At 59.8% G+C, this 20,136-nt stretch overlaps 7 non-coding genes across 7 annotated transcripts; all 7 read left to right on the top strand.

Moving 5' to 3' along the window:
• The first annotated feature begins 1,511 nt into the window (after positions 1 to 1,511).
• On the top strand, positions 1,512 to 1,605 carry LOC141575337 (small nucleolar RNA SNORD116). Its single transcript, XR_012502872.1, has one exon. It is a non-coding gene; the product is annotated as a small nucleolar RNA SNORD116 (small nucleolar RNA).
• A 2,654-nt stretch (positions 1,606 to 4,259) lies between these two features.
• On the top strand, positions 4,260 to 4,353 carry LOC141575336 (small nucleolar RNA SNORD116). The gene has a single exon (XR_012502871.1). It is a non-coding gene; the product is annotated as a small nucleolar RNA SNORD116 (small nucleolar RNA).
• A 2,654-nt stretch (positions 4,354 to 7,007) lies between these two features.
• Positions 7,008 to 7,101, top strand: LOC141575335 (small nucleolar RNA SNORD116). The gene has a single exon (XR_012502870.1). It is a non-coding gene; the product is annotated as a small nucleolar RNA SNORD116 (small nucleolar RNA).
• Positions 7,102 to 9,755: 2,654 nt separating this feature from the next.
• On the top strand, positions 9,756 to 9,849 carry LOC141575334 (small nucleolar RNA SNORD116). The gene has a single exon (XR_012502869.1). It is a non-coding gene; the product is annotated as a small nucleolar RNA SNORD116 (small nucleolar RNA).
• Positions 9,850 to 12,503: 2,654 nt separating this feature from the next.
• On the top strand, positions 12,504 to 12,597 carry LOC141575333 (small nucleolar RNA SNORD116). The gene has a single exon (XR_012502868.1). It is a non-coding gene; the product is annotated as a small nucleolar RNA SNORD116 (small nucleolar RNA).
• Positions 12,598 to 15,251: 2,654 nt separating this feature from the next.
• LOC141575332 (small nucleolar RNA SNORD116) lies at positions 15,252 to 15,345 on the top strand. The gene has a single exon (XR_012502867.1). It is a non-coding gene; the product is annotated as a small nucleolar RNA SNORD116 (small nucleolar RNA).
• A 2,652-nt stretch (positions 15,346 to 17,997) lies between these two features.
• On the top strand, positions 17,998 to 18,091 carry LOC141575331 (small nucleolar RNA SNORD116). Its single transcript, XR_012502866.1, has one exon. It is a non-coding gene; the product is annotated as a small nucleolar RNA SNORD116 (small nucleolar RNA).
• Positions 18,092 to 20,136: the final 2,045 nt, after the last annotated feature.

Here is a 20,136-nt window from a genome sequence, read left to right as displayed (position 1 = left end):
TTCCTTTCGCAGGAGAGCTCCTGGGCTTCAGGACGTCCTGTGGTCCACGGGAACAGGGCACTGAATCTCCGTGAGGCCCGTGGTGGGGTTACAGTGCCTAGAAGAGGTCCTCGGTTGAGGGTGGTGGGGTGTGGCTTCATCCAAGGGGACATCCTTTGAGACTGTCTGCCCTGAAGCTCGGTGTTTGCCCTGTGTGCATAATGTCTGAGGATCCCTGTGGGGCGACTGGGCCTCGGTCCGTGAGGACACATGTTTGGACCAGGCTGCTTAGCGTTCGAACTTTGCGTTGAAGGTCAGGGCCCCGAATCCTGCCCGATGTGGATCTCGGCCGTTGGTGGTGACGTGAGTGCCCTGGCATCCGTGGGGTTTGGCCCTGGCTCATGGAGGCTCCTAATCCAATTCTCCGCTGGGCTTTCTCACCTGCCCTGTGCAGGCGTGTAGGCATAGCTGACAGGACGAGGCTTCTGGATTGTCGTGGCACAGAGACACAGGTTGAATACAGGCTGGATGTGCCCTGGAGCCAGGTTCAGCATGGTGTGAGCTTTCATGTCAATGGTTTCCTGGTTGACGTAGGCAGTGAGTATTGCCTCCAGGTCCCCCTATCCTGTGGAGGCCTCGGGCGGCACGGTGACTTGGTGGCTATCCCATCCACGGCCCCGAGTGTGGTGTAGGTGGGTGCGGTTGGCTCTGATCAGAAGGAATGGCTGTCGGAGAGAAGGAGTTCTTGGCCTATTTCAGCGGCTCCTGGAGACCCACGATGCCATGGCCACTCTGGAAGGCAGAGGGCTGTGGTCATGTCAACGATGGGCAGGCCTCCATGGCACTGAGTGGAAAGCATGCATTCTCAGGCACTGAGATTTTGGGGGAGGCACACAGGACACACAAACACGCAGAGACGCAGCCATACACTCACATGGACAGTCAGGCCCCGCCCCCCGCGACGCAACACACACGCATGAAACTCACGTACGCCGAGGCCCCTACCCTCGTGCGTTCAGACACGCATCGGTTGGTATTGAAGGGATAAAGGGGAGTGGGTAGCAGATAGTGGGCTTCCCCGAGCTAAAGGTTGATTGGCATGGGGCATGCTCACTGAGAAGTTGGGCCCACGTCTGAAGCGTGCACGTGGTTTCTGTCACCTTGCCAGGTGGGGTTGCCGGGGCAGGCTTGCCGTCAGCCAAGACAAGAAGAGCTTCCCGTTTTCTGGTGACTGGTGGTGGCCGGGAGTCCCCGAAGAAGTGGGTCGGCGCCAGGATGCTGAACCTTCCCGTGGATCGCTCAGGATGACGGTACGCCCTCTCCTCCCCCACCCCCAGCGCTGGGGAAAGCATTGGCTTTCGGATATTCTCTGACTGCCCGAAAGGCGGCCAGAAAGGATTGACCGTTGCTGCTGCTCAGTGGCTTGCTGGCTCTGGATTGCTGGGGTTGCTGGAGGTCTCCGAGCTCACTGGCTCCTCTGTGGAGCCACCCAGCCTGCCACGTTGAGTTGTCCAGCATGCCAGCACGTGCTCGGATCGATGATGACTCCCTCATATGCATTCCTTGGAAAATCTGAACAAAATGAGTGAGAACTCACTACCGTCGTTCTCATCGAAACTGAGGTCCAGCACGTTGCCTCCCCGGGGGCTAGGGAATAGTTAGGAGAGGGGTCCAGCTTGCCCTTGTTCACACTGGTGCAACACCCCCCACGGTGCCAACATTAGAGAGCTGTCGTAGGGTCAGTCGTGTGCACGCATTAGTTGAGGCACGCTGGAATGAGAGGTCCTAGTTTGAGTGGCCGTGGTGGGATGTGGCAGGGGCCAGCTCCCCTGCTGCTCCTGGACGTGGGAGTGCAGAACTGGCCTAGGCCCCGTGAGCAGGTGGGACGAGCCAGTTTGTTTGGGGCAGCTTGGCCGTATTTGGGCCGTGGGCCGACTTGATGTATGTGTCAGAGCCAAAGAGAAGAGGTGTGGGTGTTTGGCTACTGGAGCCACCGTTGAGGCGTGTTTCTGCGTGTTTCTGACCTGCGTCTTGGTGAGGACTGTGGCGGGCACAGTGGTTGTGGGTCGGGTCGGGGTGGGGGTCGGGGTCGGGGACGGGCCGGTGGCGGGAGCAGGCTGAGGGATCGGGTTGCCATGCTAGCCTTGGCAGCTCCCTGCTGCACCCACTGCCCCAGTGTTGGTGGCAAGGGCGGAAGCACGGAGCTTGCTGAGGACACAGCGCTGCCTTCAAGCATGGGGGTTGGCGGACAGTGTAGACTGGAAGGGAAGTGTACGGTGAGGTTAGGGCTGGAGTGGATCTGTGTGCTTTGCTAGAACACTCTGTCCTCGTTTGGCTCCTGCTGCTGTCCTGGGCTTCCTGAGGCCGGTCGGCATTTCCTGAGGGGCTGCCCATGGATGCCTAGGGAGGAAGGCTCCTGGGGTCCAGGTGGATGGGCGGTGCCAGCAGACCTGTCTAGTGTCGGCTTGCTGGTTTGTCCAAGAGGCTCCCGAAAGGTGTCTTCCGGGAACTTCACAGGGAGGCAGTGCAAGGCTTGGTCCAGATGCCTGACGGCAAGATGCCCTCTAGCCCCTTTGCCTCCAGGTGCATGAGCGTGCAAGGTGAAAGGGTGCCTTTAGGTGGGAGCCACGTATCTGGCCGAGAGGGCCCCCTTCCCCGTGACATTTGTTGAGATTTAACCCTGCTGGTACAGGGGCATGGCGCACGTTAGCTGAGATCCCGGGTGGGCTGCGGTGGACCGTCACGTGCTGATTTTGCCCCATTCGAGGTTTCCTTTCGCAGGAGAGCTCCTGGGCTTCAGGACGTCCTGTGGTCCACGGGAACAGGGCACTGAATCTCCGTGAGGCCCGTGGTGGGGTTACAGTGCCTAGAAGAGGTCCTCGGTTGAGGGTGGTGGGGTGTGGCTTCATCCAAGGGGACATCCTTTGAGACTGTCTGCCCTGAAGCTCGGTGTTTGCCCTGTGTGCATAATGTCTGAGGATCCCTGTGGGGCGACTGGGCCTCGGTCCGTGAGGACACATGTTTGGACCAGGCTGCTTAGCGTTCGAACTTTGCGTTGAAGGTCAGGGCCCCGAATCCTGCCCGATGTGGATCTCGGCCGTTGGTGGTGACGTGAGTGCCCTGGCATCCGTGGGGTTTGGCCCTGGCTCATGGAGGCTCCTAATCCAATTCTCCGCTGGGCTTTCTCACCTGCCCTGTGCAGGCGTGTAGGCATAGCTGACAGGACGAGGCTTCTGGATTGTCGTGGCACAGAGACACAGGTTGAATACAGGCTGGATGTGCCCTGGAGCCAGGTTCAGCATGGTGTGAGCTTTCATGTCAATGGTTTCCTGGTTGATGTAGGCAGTGAGTATTGCCTCCAGGTCCCCCTATCCTGTGGAGGCCTCGGGCGGCACGGTGACTTGGTGGCTATCCCATCCACGGCCCCGAGTGTGGTGTAGGTGGGTGCGGTTGGCTCTGATCAGAAGGAATGTCTGTCGGAGAGAAGGAGTTCTTGGCCTATTTCAGCGGCTCCTGGAGACCCACGATGCCATGGCCACTCTGGAAGGCAGAGGGCTGTGGTCATGTCAACGATGGGCAGGCCTCCATGGCACTGAGTGGAAAGCATGCATTCTCAGGCACTGAGATTTTGGGGGAGGCACACAGGACACACAAACACGCAGAGACGCAGCCATACACTCACATGGACAGTCAGGCCCCGCCCCCTGCGACGCAACACACACGCATGAAACTCACGTACGCCGAGGCCCCTACCCTCGTGCGTTCAGACACGCATCGGTTGGTATTGAAGGGATAAAGGGGAGTGGGTAGCAGATAGTGGGCTTCCCCGAGCTAAAGGTTGATTGGCATGGGGCATGCTCGCTGAGAAGTTGGGCCCACGTCTGAAGCGTGCACGTGGTTTCTGTCCCCTTGCCAGGTGGGGTTGCCGGGGCAGGCTTGCCGTCAGCCAAGACAAGAAGAGCTTCCCGTTTTCTGGTGACTGGTGGTGGCCGGGAGTCCCCGAAGAAGTGGGTCGGCGCCAGGATGCTGAACCTTCCCGTGGATCGCTCAGGATGACGGTACGCCCTCTCCTCCCCCACCCCCAGCGCTGGGGAAAGCATTGGCTTTCGGATATTCTCTGACTGCCCGAAAGGCGGCCAGAAAGGATTGACCGTTGCTGCTGCTCAGTGGCTTGCTGGCTCTGGATTGCTGGGGTTGCTGGAGGTCTCCGAGCTCACTGGCTCCTCTGTGGAGCCACCCAGCCTGCCACGTTGAGTTGTCCAGCATGCCAGCACGTGCTCGGATCGATGATGACTCCCTCATATGCATTCCTTGGAAAATCTGAACAAAATGAGTGAGAACTCACTACCGTCGTTCTCATCGAAACTGAGGTCCAGCACGTTGCCTCCCCGGGGGCTAGGGAATAGTTAGGAGAGGGGTCCAGCTTGCCCTTGTTCACACTGGTGCAACACCCCCCACGGTGCCAACATTAGAGAGCTGTCGTAGGGTCAGTCGTGTGCACGCATTAGTTGAGGCACGCTGGAATGAGAGGTCCTAGTTTGAGTGGCCGTGGTGGGATGTGGCAGGGGCCAGCTCCCCTGCTGCTCCTGGACGTGGGAGTGCAGAACTGGCCTAGGCCCCGTGAGCAGGTGGGACGAGCCAGTTTGTTTGGGGCAGCTTGGCCGTATTTGGGCCGTGGGCCGACTTGATGTATGTGTCAGAGCCAAAGAGAAGAGGTGTGGGTGTTTGGCTACTGGAGCCACCGTTGAGGCGTGTTTCTGCGTGTTTCTGACCTGCGTCTTGGTGAGGACTGTGGCGGGCACAGTGGTTGTGGGTCGGGTCGGGGTGGGGGTCGGGGTCGGGGACGGGCCGGTGGCGGGAGCAGGCTGAGGGATCGGGTTGCCATGCTAGCCTTGGCAGCTCCCTGCTGCACCCACTGCCCCAGTGTTGGTGGCAAGGGCGGAAGCACGGAGCTTGCTGAGGACACAGCGCTGCCTTCAAGCATGGGGGTTGGCGGACAGTGTAGACTGGAAGGGAAGTGTACGGTGAGGTTAGGGCTGGAGTGGATCTGTGTGCTTTGCTAGAACACTCTGTCCTCGTTTGGCTCCTGCTGCTGTCCTGGGCTTCCTGAGGCCGGTCGGCATTTCCTGAGGGGCTGCCCATGGATGCCTAGGGAGGAAGGCTCCTGGGGTCCAGGTGGATGGGCGGTGCCAGCAGACCTGTCTAGTGTCGGCTTGCTGGTTTGTCCAAGAGGCTCCCGAAAGGTGTCTTCCGGGAACTTCACAGGGAGGCAGTGCAAGGCTTGGTCCAGATGCCTGACGGCAAGATGCCCTCTAGCCCCTTTGCCTCCAGGTGCATGAGCGTGCAAGGTGAAAGGGTGCCTTTAGGTGGGAGCCACGTATCTGGCCGAGAGGGCCCCCTTCCCCGTGACATTTGTTGAGATTTAACCCTGCTGGTACAGGGGCATGGCGCACGTTAGCTGAGATCCCGGGTGGGCTGCGGTGGACCGTCACGTGCTGATTTTGCCCCATTCGAGGTTTCCTTTCGCAGGAGAGCTCCTGGGCTTCAGGACGTCCTGTGGTCCACGGGAACAGGGCACTGAATCTCCGTGAGGCCCGTGGTGGGGTTACAGTGCCTAGAAGAGGTCCTCGGTTGAGGGTGGTGGGGTGTGGCTTCATCCAAGGGGACATCCTTTGAGACTGTCTGCCCTGAAGCTCGGTGTTTGCCCTGTGTGCATAATGTCTGAGGATCCCTGTGGGGCGACTGGGCCTCGGTCCGTGAGGACACATGTTTGGACCAGGCTGCTTAGCGTTCGAACTTTGCGTTGAAGGTCAGGGCCCCGAATCCTGCCCGATGTGGATCTCGGCCGTTGGTGGTGACGTGAGTGCCCTGGCATCCGTGGGGTTTGGCCCTGGCTCATGGAGGCTCCTAATCCAATTCTCCGCTGGGCTTTCTCACCTGCCCTGTGCAGGCGTGTAGGCATAGCTGACAGGACGAGGCTTCTGGATTGTCGTGGCACAGAGACACAGGTTGAATACAGGCTGGATGTGCCCTGGAGCCAGGTTCAGCATGGTGTGAGCTTTCATGTCAATGGTTTCCTGGTTGACGTAGGCAGTGAGTATTGCCTCCAGGTCCCCCTATCCTGTGGAGGCCTCGGGCGGCACGGTGACTTGGTGGCTATCCCATCCACGGCCCCGAGTGTGGTGTAGGTGGGTGCGGTTGGCTCTGATCAGAAGGAATGGCTGTCGGAGAGAAGGAGTTCTTGGCCTATTTCAGCGGCTCCTGGAGACCCACGATGCCATGGCCACTCTGGAAGGCAGAGGGCTGTGGTCATGTCAACGATGGGCAGGCCTCCATGGCACTGAGTGGAAAGCATGCATTCTCAGGCACTGAGATTTTGGGGGAGGCACACAGGACACACAAACACGCAGAGACGCAGCCATACACTCACATGGACAGTCAGGCCCCGCCCCCCGCGACGCAACACACACGCATGAAACTCACGTACGCCGAGGCCCCTACCCTCGTGCGTTCAGACACGCATCGGTTGGTATTGAAGGGATAAAGGGGAGTGGGTAGCAGATAGTGGGCTTCCCCGAGCTAAAGGTTGATTGGCATGGGGCATGCTCACTGAGAAGTTGGGCCCACGTCTGAAGCGTGCACGTGGTTTCTGTCCCCTTGCCAGGTGGGGTTGCCGGGACAGGCTTGCCGTCAGCCAAGACAAGAAGAGCTTCCCGTTTTCTGGTGACTGGTGGTGGCCGGGAGTCCCCGAAGAAGTGGGTCGGCGCCAGGATGCTGAACCTTCCCGTGGATCGCTCAGGATGACGGTACGCCCTCTCCTCCCCCACCCCCAGCGCTGGGGAAAGCATTGGCTTTTGGATATTCTCTGACTGCCCGAAAGGCGGCCAGAAAGGATTGACCGTTGCTGCTGCTCAGTGGCTTGCTGGCTCTGGATTGCTGGGGTTGCTGGAGGTCTCCGAGCTCACTGGCTCCTCTGTGGAGCCACCCAGCCTGCCACGTTGAGTTGTCCAGCATGCCAGCACGTGCTCGGATCGATGATGACTCCCTCATATGCATTCCTTGGAAAATCTGAACAAAATGAGTGAGAACTCACTACCGTCGTTCTCATCGAAACTGAGGTCCAGCACGTTGCCTCCCCGGGGGCTAGGGAATAGTTAGGAGAGGGGTCCAGCTTGCCCTTGTTCACACTGGTGCAACACCCCCCACGGTGCCAACATTAGAGAGCTGTCGTAGGGTCAGTCGTGTGCACGCATTAGTTGAGGCACGCTGGAATGAGAGGTCCTAGTTTGAGTGGCCGTGGTGGGATGTGGCAGGGGCCAGCTCCCCTGCTGCTCCTGGACGTGGGAGTGCAGAACTGGCCTAGGCCCCGTGAGCAGGTGGGACGAGCCAGTTTGTTTGGGGCAGCTTGGCCGTATTTGGGCCGTGGGCCGACTTGATGTATGTGTCAGAGCCAAAGAGAAGAGGTGTGGGTGTTTGGCTACTGGAGCCACCGTTGAGGCGTGTTTCTGCGTGTTTCTGACCTGCGTCTTGGTGAGGACTGTGGCGGGCACAGTGGTTGTGGGTCGGGTCGGGGTGGGGGTCGGGGTCGGGGACGGGCCGGTGGCGGGAGCAGGCTGAGGGATCGGGTTGCCATGCTAGCCTTGGCAGCTCCCTGCTGCACCCACTGCCCCAGTGTTGGTGGCAAGGGCGGAAGCACGGAGCTTGCTGAGGACACAGCGCTGCCTTCAAGCATGGGGGTTGGCGGACAGTGTAGACTGGAAGGGAAGTGTACGGTGAGGTTAGGGCTGGAGTGGATCTGTGTGCTTTGCTAGAACACTCTGTCCTCGTTTGGCTCCTGCTGCTGTCCTGGGCTTCCTGAGGCCGGTCGGCATTTCCTGAGGGGCTGCCCATGGATGCCTAGGGAGGAAGGCTCCTGGGGTCCAGGTGGATGGGCGGTGCCAGCAGACCTGTCTAGTGTCGGCTTGCTGGTTTGTCCAAGAGGCTCCCGAAAGGTGTCTTCCGGGAACTTCACAGGGAGGCAGTGCAAGGCTTGGTCCAGATGCCTGACGGCAAGATGCCCTCTAGCCCCTTTGCCTCCAGGTGCATGAGCGTGCAAGGTGAAAGGGTGCCTTTAGGTGGGAGCCACGTATCTGGCCGAGAGGGCCCCCTTCCCCGTGACATTTGTTGAGATTTAACCCTGCTGGTACAGGGGCATGGCGCACGTTAGCTGAGATCCCGGGTGGGCTGCGGTGGACCGTCACGTGCTGATTTTGCCCCATTCGAGGTTTCCTTTCGCAGGAGAGCTCCTGGGCTTCAGGACGTCCTGTGGTCCACGGGAACAGGGCACTGAATCTCCGTGAGGCCCGTGGTGGGGTTACAGTGCCTAGAAGAGGTCCTCGGTTGAGGGTGGTGGGGTGTGGCTTCATCCAAGGGGACATCCTTTGAGACTGTCTGCCCTGAAGCTCGGTGTTTGCCCTGTGTGCATAATGTCTGAGGATCCCTGTGGGGCGACTGGGCCTCGGTCCGTGAGGACACATGTTTGGACCAGGCTGCTTAGCGTTCGAACTTTGCGTTGAAGGTCAGGGCCCCGAATCCTGCCCGATGTGGATCTCGGCCGTTGGTGGTGACGTGAGTGCCCTGGCATCCGTGGGGTTTGGCCCTGGCTCATGGAGGCTCCTAATCCAATTCTCCGCTGGGCTTTCTCACCTGCCCTGTGCAGGCGTGTAGGCATAGCTGACAGGACGAGGCTTCTGGATTGTCGTGGCACAGAGACACAGGTTGAATACAGGCTGGATGTGCCCTGGAGCCAGGTTCAGCATGGTGTGAGCTTTCATGTCAATGGTTTCCTGGTTGACGTAGGCAGTGAGTATTGCCTCCAGGTCCCCCTATCCTGTGGAGGCCTCGGGCGGCACGGTGACTTGGTGGCTATCCCATCCACGGCCCCGAGTGTGGTGTAGGTGGGTGCGGTTGGCTCTGATCAGAAGGAATGTCTGTCGGAGAGAAGGAGTTCTTGGCCTATTTCAGCGGCTCCTGGAGACCCACGATGCCATGGCCACTCTGGAAGGCAGAGGGCTGTGGTCATGTCAACGATGGGCAGGCCTCCATGGCACTGAGTGGAAAGCATGCATTCTCAGGCACTGAGATTTTGGGGGAGGCACACAGGACACACAAACACGCAGAGACGCAGCCATACACTCACATGGACAGTCAGGCCCCGCCCCCCGCGACGCAACACACACGCATGAAACTCACGTACGCCGAGGCCCCTACCCTCGTGCGTTCAGACACGCATCGGTTGGTATTGAAGGGATAAAGGGGAGTGGGTAGCAGATAGTGGGCTTCCCCGAGCTAAAGGTTGATTGGCATGGGGCATGCTCGCTGAGAAGTTGGGCCCACGTCTGAAGCGTGCACGTGGTTTCTGTCCCCTTGCCAGGTGGGGTTGCCGGGGCAGGCTTGCCGTCAGCCAAGACAAGAAGAGCTTCCCGTTTTCTGGTGACTGGTGGTGGCCGGGAGTCCCCGAAGAAGTGGGTCGGCGCCAGGATGCTGAACCTTCCCGTGGATCGCTCAGGATGACGGTACGCCCTCTCCTCCCCCACCCCCAGCGCTGGGGAAAGCATTGGCTTTCGGATATTCTCTGACTGCCCGAAAGGCGGCCAGAAAGGATTGACCGTTGCTGCTGCTCAGTGGCTTGCTGGCTCTGGATTGCTGGGGTTGCTGGAGGTCTCCGAGCTCACTGGCTCCTCTGTGGAGCCACCCAGCCTGCCACGTTGAGTTGTCCAGCATGCCAGCACGTGCTCGGATCGATGATGACTCCCTCATATGCATTCCTTGGAAAATCTGAACAAAATGAGTGAGAACTCACTACCGTCGTTCTCATCGAAACTGAGGTCCAGCACGTTGCCTCCCCGGGGGCTAGGGAATAGTTAGGAGAGGGGTCCAGCTTGCCCTTGTTCACACTGGTGCAACACCCCCCACGGTGCCAACATTAGAGAGCTGTCGTAGGGTCAGTCGTGTGCACGCATTAGTTGAGGCACGCTGGAATGAGAGGTCCTAGTTTGAGTGGCCGTGGTGGGATGTGGCAGGGGCCAGCTCCCCTGCTGCTCCTGGACGTGGGAGTGCAGAACTGGCCTAGGCCCCGTGAGCAGGTGGGACGAGCCAGTTTGTTTGGGGCAGCTTGGCCGTATTTGGGCCGTGGGCCGACTTGATGTATGTGTCAGAGCCAAAGAGAAGAGGTGTGGGTGTTTGGCTACTGGAGCCACCGTTGAGGCGTGTTTCTGCGTGTTTCTGACCTGCGTCTTGGTGAGGACTGTGGCGGGCACAGTGGTTGTGGGTCGGGTCGGGGTGGGGGTCGGGGTCGGGGACGGGCCGGTGGCGGGAGCAGGCTGAGGGATCGGGTTGCCATGCTAGCCTTGGCAGCTCCCTGCTGCACCCACTGCCCCAGTGTTGGTGGCAAGGGCGGAAGCACGGAGCTTGCTGAGGACACAGCGCTGCCTTCAAGCATGGGGGTTGGCGGACAGTGTAGACTGGAAGGGAAGTGTACGGTGAGGTTAGGGCTGGAGTGGATCTGTGTGCTTTGCTAGAACACTCTGTCCTCGTTTGGCTCCTGCTGCTGTCCTGGGCTTCCTGAGGCCGGTCGGCATTTCCTGAGGGGCTGCCCATGGATGCCTCGGGAGGAAGGCTCCTGGGGTCCAGGTGGATGGGCGGTGCCAGCAGACCTGTCTAGTGTCGGCTTGCTGGTTTGTCCAAGAGGCTCCCGAAAGGTGTCTTCCGGGAACTTCACAGGGAGGCAGTGCAAGGCTTGGTCCAGATGCCTGACGGCAAGATGCCCTCTAGCCCCTTTGCCTCCAGGTGCATGAGCGTGCAAGGTGAAAGGGTGCCTTTAGGTGGGAGCCACGTATCTGGCCGAGAGGGCCCCCTTCCCCGTGACATTTGTTGAGATTTAACCCTGCTGGTACAGGGGCATGGCGCACGTTAGCTGAGATCCCGGGTGGGCTGCGGTGGACCGTCACGTGCTGATTTTGCCCCATTCGAGGTTTCCTTTCGCAGGAGAGCTCCTGGGCTTCAGGACGTCCTGTGGTCCACGGGAACAGGGCACTGAATCTCCGTGAGGCCCGTGGTGGGGTTACAGTGCCTAGAAGAGGTCCTCGGTTGAGGGTGGTGGGGTGTGGCTTCATCCAAGGGGACATCCTTTGAGACTGTCTGCCCTGAAGCTCGGTGTTTGCCCTGTGTGCATAATGTCTGAGGATCCCTGTGGGGCGACTGGGCCTCGGTCCGTGAGGACACATGTTTGGACCAGGCTGCTTAGCGTTCGAACTTTGCGTTGAAGGTCAGGGCCCCGAATCCTGCCCGATGTGGATCTCGGCCGTTGGTGGTGACGTGAGTGCCCTGGCATCCGTGGGGTTTGGCCCTGGCTCATGGAGGCTCCTAATCCAATTCTCCGCTGGGCTTTCTCACCTGCCCTGTGCAGGCGTGTAGGCATAGCTGACAGGACGAGGCTTCTGGATTGTCGTGGCACAGAGACACAGGTTGAATACAGGCTGGATGTGCCCTGGAGCCAGGTTCAGCATGGTGTGAGCTTTCATGTCAATGGTTTCCTGGTTGACGTAGGCAGTGAGTATTGCCTCCAGGTCCCCCTATCCTGTGGAGGCCTCGGGCGGCACGGTGACTTGGTGGCTATCCCATCCACGGCCCCGAGTGTGGTGTAGGTGGGTGCGGTTGGCTCTGATCAGAAGGAATGTCTGTCGGAGAGAAGGAGTTCTTGGCCTATTTCAGCGGCTCCTGGAGACCCACGATGCCATGGCCACTCTGGAAGGCAGAGGGCTGTGGTCATGTCAACGATGGGCAGGCCTCCATGGCACTGAGTGGAAAGCATGCATTCTCAGGCACTGAGATTTTGGGGGAGGCACACAGGACACACAAACACGCAGAGACGCAGCCATACACTCACATGGACAGTCAGGCCCCGCCCCCCGCGACGCAACACACACGCATGAAACTCACGTACGCCGAGGCCCCTACCCTCGTGCGTTCAGACACGCATCGGTTGGTATTGAAGGGATAAAGGGGAGTGGGTAGCAGATAGTGGGCTTCCCCGAGCTAAAGGTTGATTGGCATGGGGCATGCTCACTGAGAAGTTGGGCCCACGTCTGAAGCGTGCACGTGGTTTCTGTCCCCTTGCCAGGTGGGGTTGCCGGGGCAGGCTTGCCGTCAGCCAAGACAAGAAGAGCTTCCCGTTTTCTGGTGACTGGTGGTGGCCGGGAGTCCCCGAAGAAGTGGGTCGGCGCCAGGATGCTGAACCTTCCCGTGGATCGCTCAGGATGACGGTACGCACTCTCCTCCCCCACCCCCAGCGCTGGGGAAAGCATTGGCTTTCGGATATTCTCTGACTGCCCGAAAGGCGGCCAGAAAGGATTGACTGTTGCTGCTGCTCAGTGGCTTGCTGGCTCTGGATTGCTGGGGTTGCTGGAGGTCTCCGAGCTCACTGGCTCCTCTGTGGAGCCACCCAGCCTGCCACGTTGAGTTGTCCAGCATGCCAGCACGTGCTCGGATCGATGATGACTCCCTCATATGCATTCCTTGGAAAATCTGAACAAAATGAGTGAGAACTCACTACCGTCGTTCTCATCGAAACTGAGGTCCAGCACGTTGCCTCCCCGGGGGCTAGGGAATAGTTAGGAGAGGGGTCCAGCTTGCCCTTGTTCACACTGGTGCAACACCCCCCACGGTGCCAACATTAGAGAGCTGTCGTAGGGTCAGTCGTGTGCACGCATTAGTTGAGGCACGCTGGAATGAGAGGTCCTAGTTTGAGTGGCCGTGGTGGGATGTGGCAGGGGCCAGCTCCCCTGCTGCTCCTGGACGTGGGAGTGCAGAACTGGCCTAGGCCCCGTGAGCAGGTGGGACGAGCCAGTTTGTTTGGGGCAGCTTGGCCGTATTTGGGCCGTGGGCCGACTTGATGTATGTGTCAGAGCCAAAGAGAAGAGGTGTGGGTGTTTGGCTACTGGAGCCACCGTTGAGGCGTGTTTCTGCGTGTTTCTGACCTGCGTCTTGGTGAGGACTGTGGCGGGCACAGTGGTTGTGGGTCGGGTCGGGGTGGGGGTCGGGGTCGGGGACGGGCCGGTGGCGGGAGCAGGCTGAGGGATCGGGTTGCCATGCTAGCCTTGGCAGCTCCCTGCTGCACCCACTGCCCCAGTGTTGGTGGCAAGGGCGGAAGCACGGAGCTTGCTGAGGACACAGCGCTGCCTTCAAGCATGGGGGTTGGCGGACAGTGTAGACTGGAAGGGAAGTGTACGGTGAGGTTAGGGCTGGAGTGGATCTGTGTGCTTTGCTAGAACACTCTGTCCTCGTTTGGCTCCTGCTGCTGTCCTGGGCTTCCTGAGGCCGGTCGGCATTTCCTGAGGGGCTGCCCATGGATGCCTAGGGAGGAAGGCTCCTGGGGTCCAGGTGGATGGGCGGTGCCAGCAGACCTGTCTAGTGTCGGCTTGCTGGTTTGTCCAAGAGGCTCCCGAAAGGTGTCTTCCGGGAACTTCACAGGGAGGCAGTGCAAGGCTTGGTCCAGATGCCTGACGGCAAGATGCCCTCTAGCCCCTTTGCCTCCAGGTGCATGAGCGTGCAAGGTGAAAGGGTGCCTTTAGGTGGGAGCCACGTATCTGGCCGAGAGGGCCCCCTTCCCCGTGACATTTGTTGAGATTTAACCCTGCTGGTACAGGGGCATGGCGCACGTTAGCTGAGATCCCGGGTGGGCTGCGGTGGACCGTCACGTGCTGATTTTGCCCCATTCGAGGTTTCCTTTTGCAGGAGAGCTCCTGGGCTTCAAGACGTCCTGTGGTCCACGGGAACAGGGCACTGAATCTCCGTGAGGCCCGTGGTGGGGTTACAGTGCCTAGAAGAGGTCCTCGGTTGAGGGTGGTGGGGTGTGGCTTCATCCAAGGGGACATCCTTTGAGACTGTCTGCCCTGAAGCTCGGTGTTTGCCCTGTGTGCATAATGTCTGAGGATCCCTGTGGGGCGACTGGGCCTCGGTCCGTGAGGACACATGTTTGGACCAGGCTGCTTAGTGTTCGAACTTTGCGTTGAAGGTCAGGGCCCCGAATCCTGCCCGATGTGGATCTCGGCCGTTGGTGGTGACGTGAGTGCCCTGGCATCCGTGGGGTTTGGCCCTGGCTCATGGAGGCTCCTAATCCAATTCTCCGCTGGGCTTTCTCACCTGCCCTGTGCAGGCGTGTAGGCATAGCTGACAGGACGAGGCTTCTGGATTGTCGTGGCACAGAGACACAGGTTGAATACAGGCTGGATGTGCCCTGGAGCCAGGTTCAGCATGGTGTGAGCTTTCATGTCAATGGTTTCCTGGTTGACGTAGGCAGTGAGTATTGCCTCCAGGTCCCCCTATCCTGTGGAGGCCTCGGGCGGCACGGTGACTTGGTGGCTATCCCATCCACGGCCCCGAGTGTGGTGTAGGTGGGTGCGGTTGGCTCTGATCAGAAGGAATGTCTGTCGGAGTGAAGGAGTTCTTGGCCTATTTCAGCGGCTCCTGGAGACCCACGATGCCATGGCCACTCTGGAAGGCAGAGGGCTGTGGTCATGTCAACGATGGGCAGGCCTCCATGGCACTGAGTGGAAAGCATGCATTCTCAGGCACTGAGATTTTGGGGGAGGCACACAGGACACACAAACACGCAGAGACGCAGCCATACACTCACATGGACAGTCAGGCCCCGCCCCCCGCGACGCAACACACACGCATGAAACTCACGTACGCCGAGGCCCCTACACTCGTGCGTTCAGACACGCATCGGTTGGTATTGAAGGGATAAAGGGGAGTGGGTAGCAGATAGTGGGCTTCCCCGAGCTAAAGGTTGATTGGCATGGGGCATGCTCGCTGAGAAGTTGGGCCCACGTCTGAAGCGTGCACGTGGTTTCTGTCCCCTTGCCAGGTGGGGTTGCCGGGGCAGGCTTGCCGTCAGCCAAGACAAGAAGAGCTTCCCATTTTCTGGTGACTGGTGGTGGCCGGGAGTCCCCGAAGAAGTGGGTCGGCGCCAGGATGCTGAACCTTCCCGTGGATCGCTCAGGATGACGGTACGCACTCTCCTCCCCCACCCCCAGCGCTGGGGAAAGCATTGGCTTTCGGATATTCTCTGACTGCCCGAAAGGCGGCCAGAAAGGATTGACCGTTGCTGCTGCTCAGTGGCTTGCTGGCTCTGGATTGCTGGGGTTGCTGGAGGTCTCCGAGCTCACTGGCTCCTCTGTGGAGCCACCCAGCCTGCCACGTTGAGTTGTCCAGCATGCCAGCACGTGCTCGGATCGATGATGACTCCCTCATATGCATTCCTTGGAAAATCTGAACAAAATGAGTGAGAACTCACTACCGTCGTTCTCATCGAAACTGAGGTCCAGCACGTTGCCTCCCCGGGGGCTAGGGAATAGTTAGGAGAGGGGTCCAGCTTGCCCTTGTTCACACTGGTGCAACACCCCCCACGGTGCCAACATTAGAGAGCTGTCGTAGGGTCAGTCGTGTGCACGCATTAGTTGAGGCACGCTGGAATGAGAGGTCCTAGTTTGAGTGGCCGTGGTGGGATGTGGCAGGGGCCAGCTCCCCTGCTGCTCCTGGACGTGGGAGTGCAGAACTGGCCTAGGCCCCGTGAGCAGGTGGGACGAGCCAGTTTGTTTGGGGCAGCTTGGCCGTATTTGGGCCATGGGCCGACTTGATGTATGTGTCAGAGCCAAAGAGAAGAGGTGTGGGTGTTTGGCTACTGGAGCCACCGTTGAGGCGTGTTTCTGCGTTTCTGACCTGCGTCTTGGTGAGGACTGTGGCGGGCACAGTGGTTGTGGGTCGGGTCGGGGTGGGGGTCGGGGTCGGGGACGGGCCGGTGGCGGGAGCAGGCTGAGGGATCGGGTTGCCATGCTAGCCTTGGCAGCTCCCTGCTGCACCCACTGCCCCAGTGTTGGTGGCAAGGGCGGAAGCACGGAGCTTGCTGAGGACACAGCGCTGCCTTCAAGCATGGGGGTTGGCGGACAGTGTAGACTGGAAGGGAAGTGTACGGTGAGGTTAGGGCTGGAGTGGATCTGTGTGCTTTGCTAGAACACTCTGTCCTCGTTTGGCTCCTGCTGCTGTCCTGGGCTTCCTGAGGCCGGTCGGCATTTCCTGAGGGGCTGCCCATGGATGCCTAGGGAGGAAGGCTCCTGGGGTCCAGGTGGATGGGCGGTGCCAGCAGACCTGTCTAGTGTCGGCTTGCTGGTTTGTCCAAGAGGCTCCCGAAAGGTGTCTTCCGGGAACTTCACAGGGAGGCAGTGCAAGGCTTGGTCCAGATGCCTGACGGCAAGATGCCCTCTAGCCCCTTTGCCTCCAGGTGCATGAGCGTGCAAGGTGAAAGGGTGCCTTTAGGTGGGAGCCACGTATCTGGCCGAGAGGGCCCCCTTCCCCGTGACATTTGTTGAGATTTAACCCTGCTGGTACAGGGGCATGGCGCACGTTAGCTGAGATCCCGGGTGGGCTGCGGTGGACCGTCACGTGCTGATTTTGCCCCATTCGAGGTTTCCTTTCGCAGGAGAGCTCCTGGGCTTCAGGACGTCCTGTGGTCCACGGGAACAGGGCACTGAATCTCCGTGAGGCCCGTGGTGGGGTTACAGTGCCTAGAAGAGGTCCTCGGTTGAGGGTGGTGGGGTGTGGCTTCATCCAAGGGGACATCCTTTGAGACTGTCTGCCCTGAAGCTCGGTGTTTGCCCTGTGTGCATAATGTCTGAGGATCCCTGTGGGGCGACTGGGCCTCGGTCCGTGAGGACACATGTTTGGACCAGGCTGCTTAGCGTTCGAACTTTGCGTTGAAGGTCAGGGCCCCGAATCCTGCCCGATGTGGATCTCGGCCGTTGGTGGTGACGTGAGTGCCCTGGCATCCGTGGGGTTTGGCCCTGGCTCATGGAGGCTCCTAATCCAATTCTCCGCTGGGCTTTCTCACCTGCCCTGTGCAGGCGTGTAGGCATAGCTGACAGGACGAGGCTTCTGGATTGTCGTGGCACAGAGACACAGGTTGAATACAGGCTGGATGTGCCCTGGAGCCAGGTTCAGCATGGTGTGAGCTTTCATGTCAATGGTTTCCTGGTTGACGTAGGCAGTGAGTATTGCCTCCAGGTCCCCCTATCCTGTGGAGGCCTCGGGCGGCACGGTGACTTGGTGGCTATCCCATCCACGGCCCCGAGTGTGGTGTAGGTGGGTGCGGTTGGCTCTGATCAGAAGGAATGTCTGTCGGAGAGAAGGAGTTCTTGGCCTATTTCAGCGGCTCCTGGAGACCCACGATGCCATGGCCACTCTGGAAGGCAGAGGGCTGTGGTCATGTCAACGATGGGCAGGCCTCCATGGCACTGAGTGGAAAGCATGCATTCTCAGGCACTGAGATTTTGGGGGAGGCACACAGGACACACAAACACGCAGAGACGCAGCCATACACTCACATGGACAGTCAGGCCCCGCCCCCCGCGACGCAACACACACGCATGAAACTCACGTACGCCGAGGCCCCTACCCTCGTGCGTTCAGACACGCATCGGTTGGTATTGAAGGGATAAAGGGGAGTGGGTAGCAGATAGTGGGCTTCCCCGAGCTAAAGGTTGATTGGCATGGGGCATGCTCGCTGAGAAGTTGGGCCCACGTCTGAAGCGTGCACGTGGTTTCTGTCCCCTTGCCAGGTGGGGTTGCCGGGGCAGGCTTGCCGTCAGCCAAGACAAGAAGAGCTTCCCGTTTTCTGGTGACTGGTGGTGGCCGGGAGTCCCCGAAGAAGTGGGTCGGCGCCAGGATGCTGAACCTTCCCGTGGATCGCTCAGGATGACGGTACGCACTCTCCTCCCCCACCCCCAGCGCTGGGGAAAGCATTGGCTTTCGGATATTCTCTGACTGCCCGAAAGGCGGCCAGAAAGGATTGACCGTTGCTGCTGCTCAGTGGCTTGCTGGCTCTGGATTGCTGGGGTTGCTGGAGGTCTCCGAGCTCACTGGCTCCTCTGTGGAGCCACCCAGCCTGCCACGTTGAGTTGTCCAGCATGCCAGCACGTGCTCGGATCGATGATGACTCCCTCATATGCATTCCTTGGAAAATCTGAACAAAATGAGTGAGAACTCACTACCGTCGTTCTCATCGAAACTGAGGTCCAGCACGTTGCCTCCCCGGGGGCTAGGGAATAGTTAGGAGAGGGGTCCAGCTTGCCCTTGTTCACACTGGTGCAACACCCCCCACGGTGCCAACATTAGAGAGCTGTCGTAGGGTCAGTCGTGTGCACGCATTAGTTGAGGCACGCTGGAATGAGAGGTCCTAGTTTGAGTGGCCGTGGTGGGATGTGGCAGGGGCCAGCTCCCCTGCTGCTCCTGGACGTGGGAGTGCAGAACTGGCCTAGGCCCCGTGAGCAGGTGGGACGAGCCAGTTTGTTTGGGGCAGCTTGGCCGTATTTGGGCCGTGGGCCGACTTGATGTATGTGTCAGAGCCAAAGAGAAGAGGTGTGGGTGTTTGGCTACTGGAGCCACCGTTGAGGCGTGTTTCTGCGTGTTTCTGACCTGCGTCTTGGTGAGGACTGTGGCGGGCACAGTGGTTGTGGGTCGGGTCGGGGTGGGGGTCGGGGTCGGGGACGGGCCGGTGGCGGGAGCAGGCTGAGGGATCGGGTTGCCATGCTAGCCTTGGCAGCTCCCTGCTGCACCCACTGCCCCAGTGTTGGTGGCAAGGGCGGAAGCACGGAGCTTGCTGAGGACACAGCGCTGCCTTCAAGCATGGGGGTTGGCGGACAGTGTAGACTGGAAGGGAAGTGTACGGTGAGGTTAGGGCTGGAGTGGATCTGTGTGCTTTGCTAGAACACTCTGTCCTCGTTTGGCTCCTGCTGCTGTCCTGGGCTTCCTGAGGCCGGTCGGCATTTCCTGAGGGGCTGCCCATGGATGCCTAGGGAGGAAGGCTCCTGGGGTCCAGGTGGATGGGCGGTGCCAGCAGACCTGTCTAGTGTCGGCTTGCTGGTTTGTCCAAGAGGCTCCCGAAAGGTGTCTTCCGGGAACTTCACAGGGAGGCAGTGCAAGGCTTGGTCCAGATGCCTGACGGCAAGATGCCCTCTAGCCCCTTTGCCTCCAGGTGCATGAGCGTGCAAGGTGAAAGGGTGCCTTTAGGTGGGAGCCACGTATCTGGCCGAGAGGGCCCCCTTCCCCGTGACATTTGTTGAGATTTAACCCTGCTGGTACAGGGGCATGGCGCACGTTAGCTGAGATCCCGGGTGGGCTGCGGTGGACCGTCACATGCTGATTTTGCCCCATTCGAGGTTTCCTTTCGCAGGAGAGCTCCTGGGCTTCAGGACGTCCTGTGGTCCACGGGAACAGGGCACTGAATCTCCGTGAGGCCCGTGGTGGGGTTACAGTGCCTAGAAGAGGTCCTCGGTTGAGGGTGGTGGGGTGTGGCTTCATCCAAGGGGACATCCTTTGAGACTGTCTGCCCTGAAGCTCGGTGTTTGCCCTGTGTGCATAATGTCTGAGGATCCCTGTGGGGCGACTGGGCCTCGGTCCGTGAGGACACATGTTTGGACCAGGCTGCTTAGCGTTCGAACTTTGCGTTGAAGGTCAGGGCCCCGAATCCTGCCCGATGTGGATCTCGGCCGTTGGTGGTGACGTGAGTGCCCTGGCATCCGTGGGGTTTGGCCCTGGCTCATGGAGGCTCCTAATCCAATTCTCCGCTGGGCTTTCTCACCTGCCCTGTGCAGGCGTGTAGGCATAGCTGACAGGACGAGGCTTCTGGATTGTCGTGGCACAGAGACACAGGTTGAATACAGGCTGGATGTGCCCTGGAGCCAGGTTCAGCATGGTGTGAGCTTTCATGTCAATGGTTTCCTGGTTGACGTAGGCAGTGAGTATTGCCTCCAGGTCCCCCTATCCTGTGGAGGCCTCGGGCGGCACGGTGACTTGGTGGCTATCCCATCCACGGCCCCGAGTGTGGTGTAGGTGGGTGCGGTTGGCTCTGATCAGAAGGAATGGCTGTCGGAGAGAAGGAGTTCTTGGCCTATTTCAGCGGCTCCTGGAGACCCACGATGCCATGGCCACTCTGGAAGGCAGAGGGCTGTGGTCATGTCAACGATGGGCAGGCCTCCATGGCACTGAGTGGAAAGCATGCATTCTCAGGCACTGAGATTTTGGGGGAGGCACACAGGACACACAAACACGCAGAGACGCAGC

Source organism: Camelus bactrianus, chromosome 27 (genome assembly GCF_048773025.1).
Source record: "Camelus bactrianus isolate YW-2024 breed Bactrian camel chromosome 27, ASM4877302v1, whole genome shotgun sequence".
Taxonomy (NCBI): Eukaryota; Metazoa; Chordata; class Mammalia; order Artiodactyla; family Camelidae; genus Camelus; species Camelus bactrianus.
This window is presented reverse-complemented; position numbering and strand designations above follow the sequence as displayed.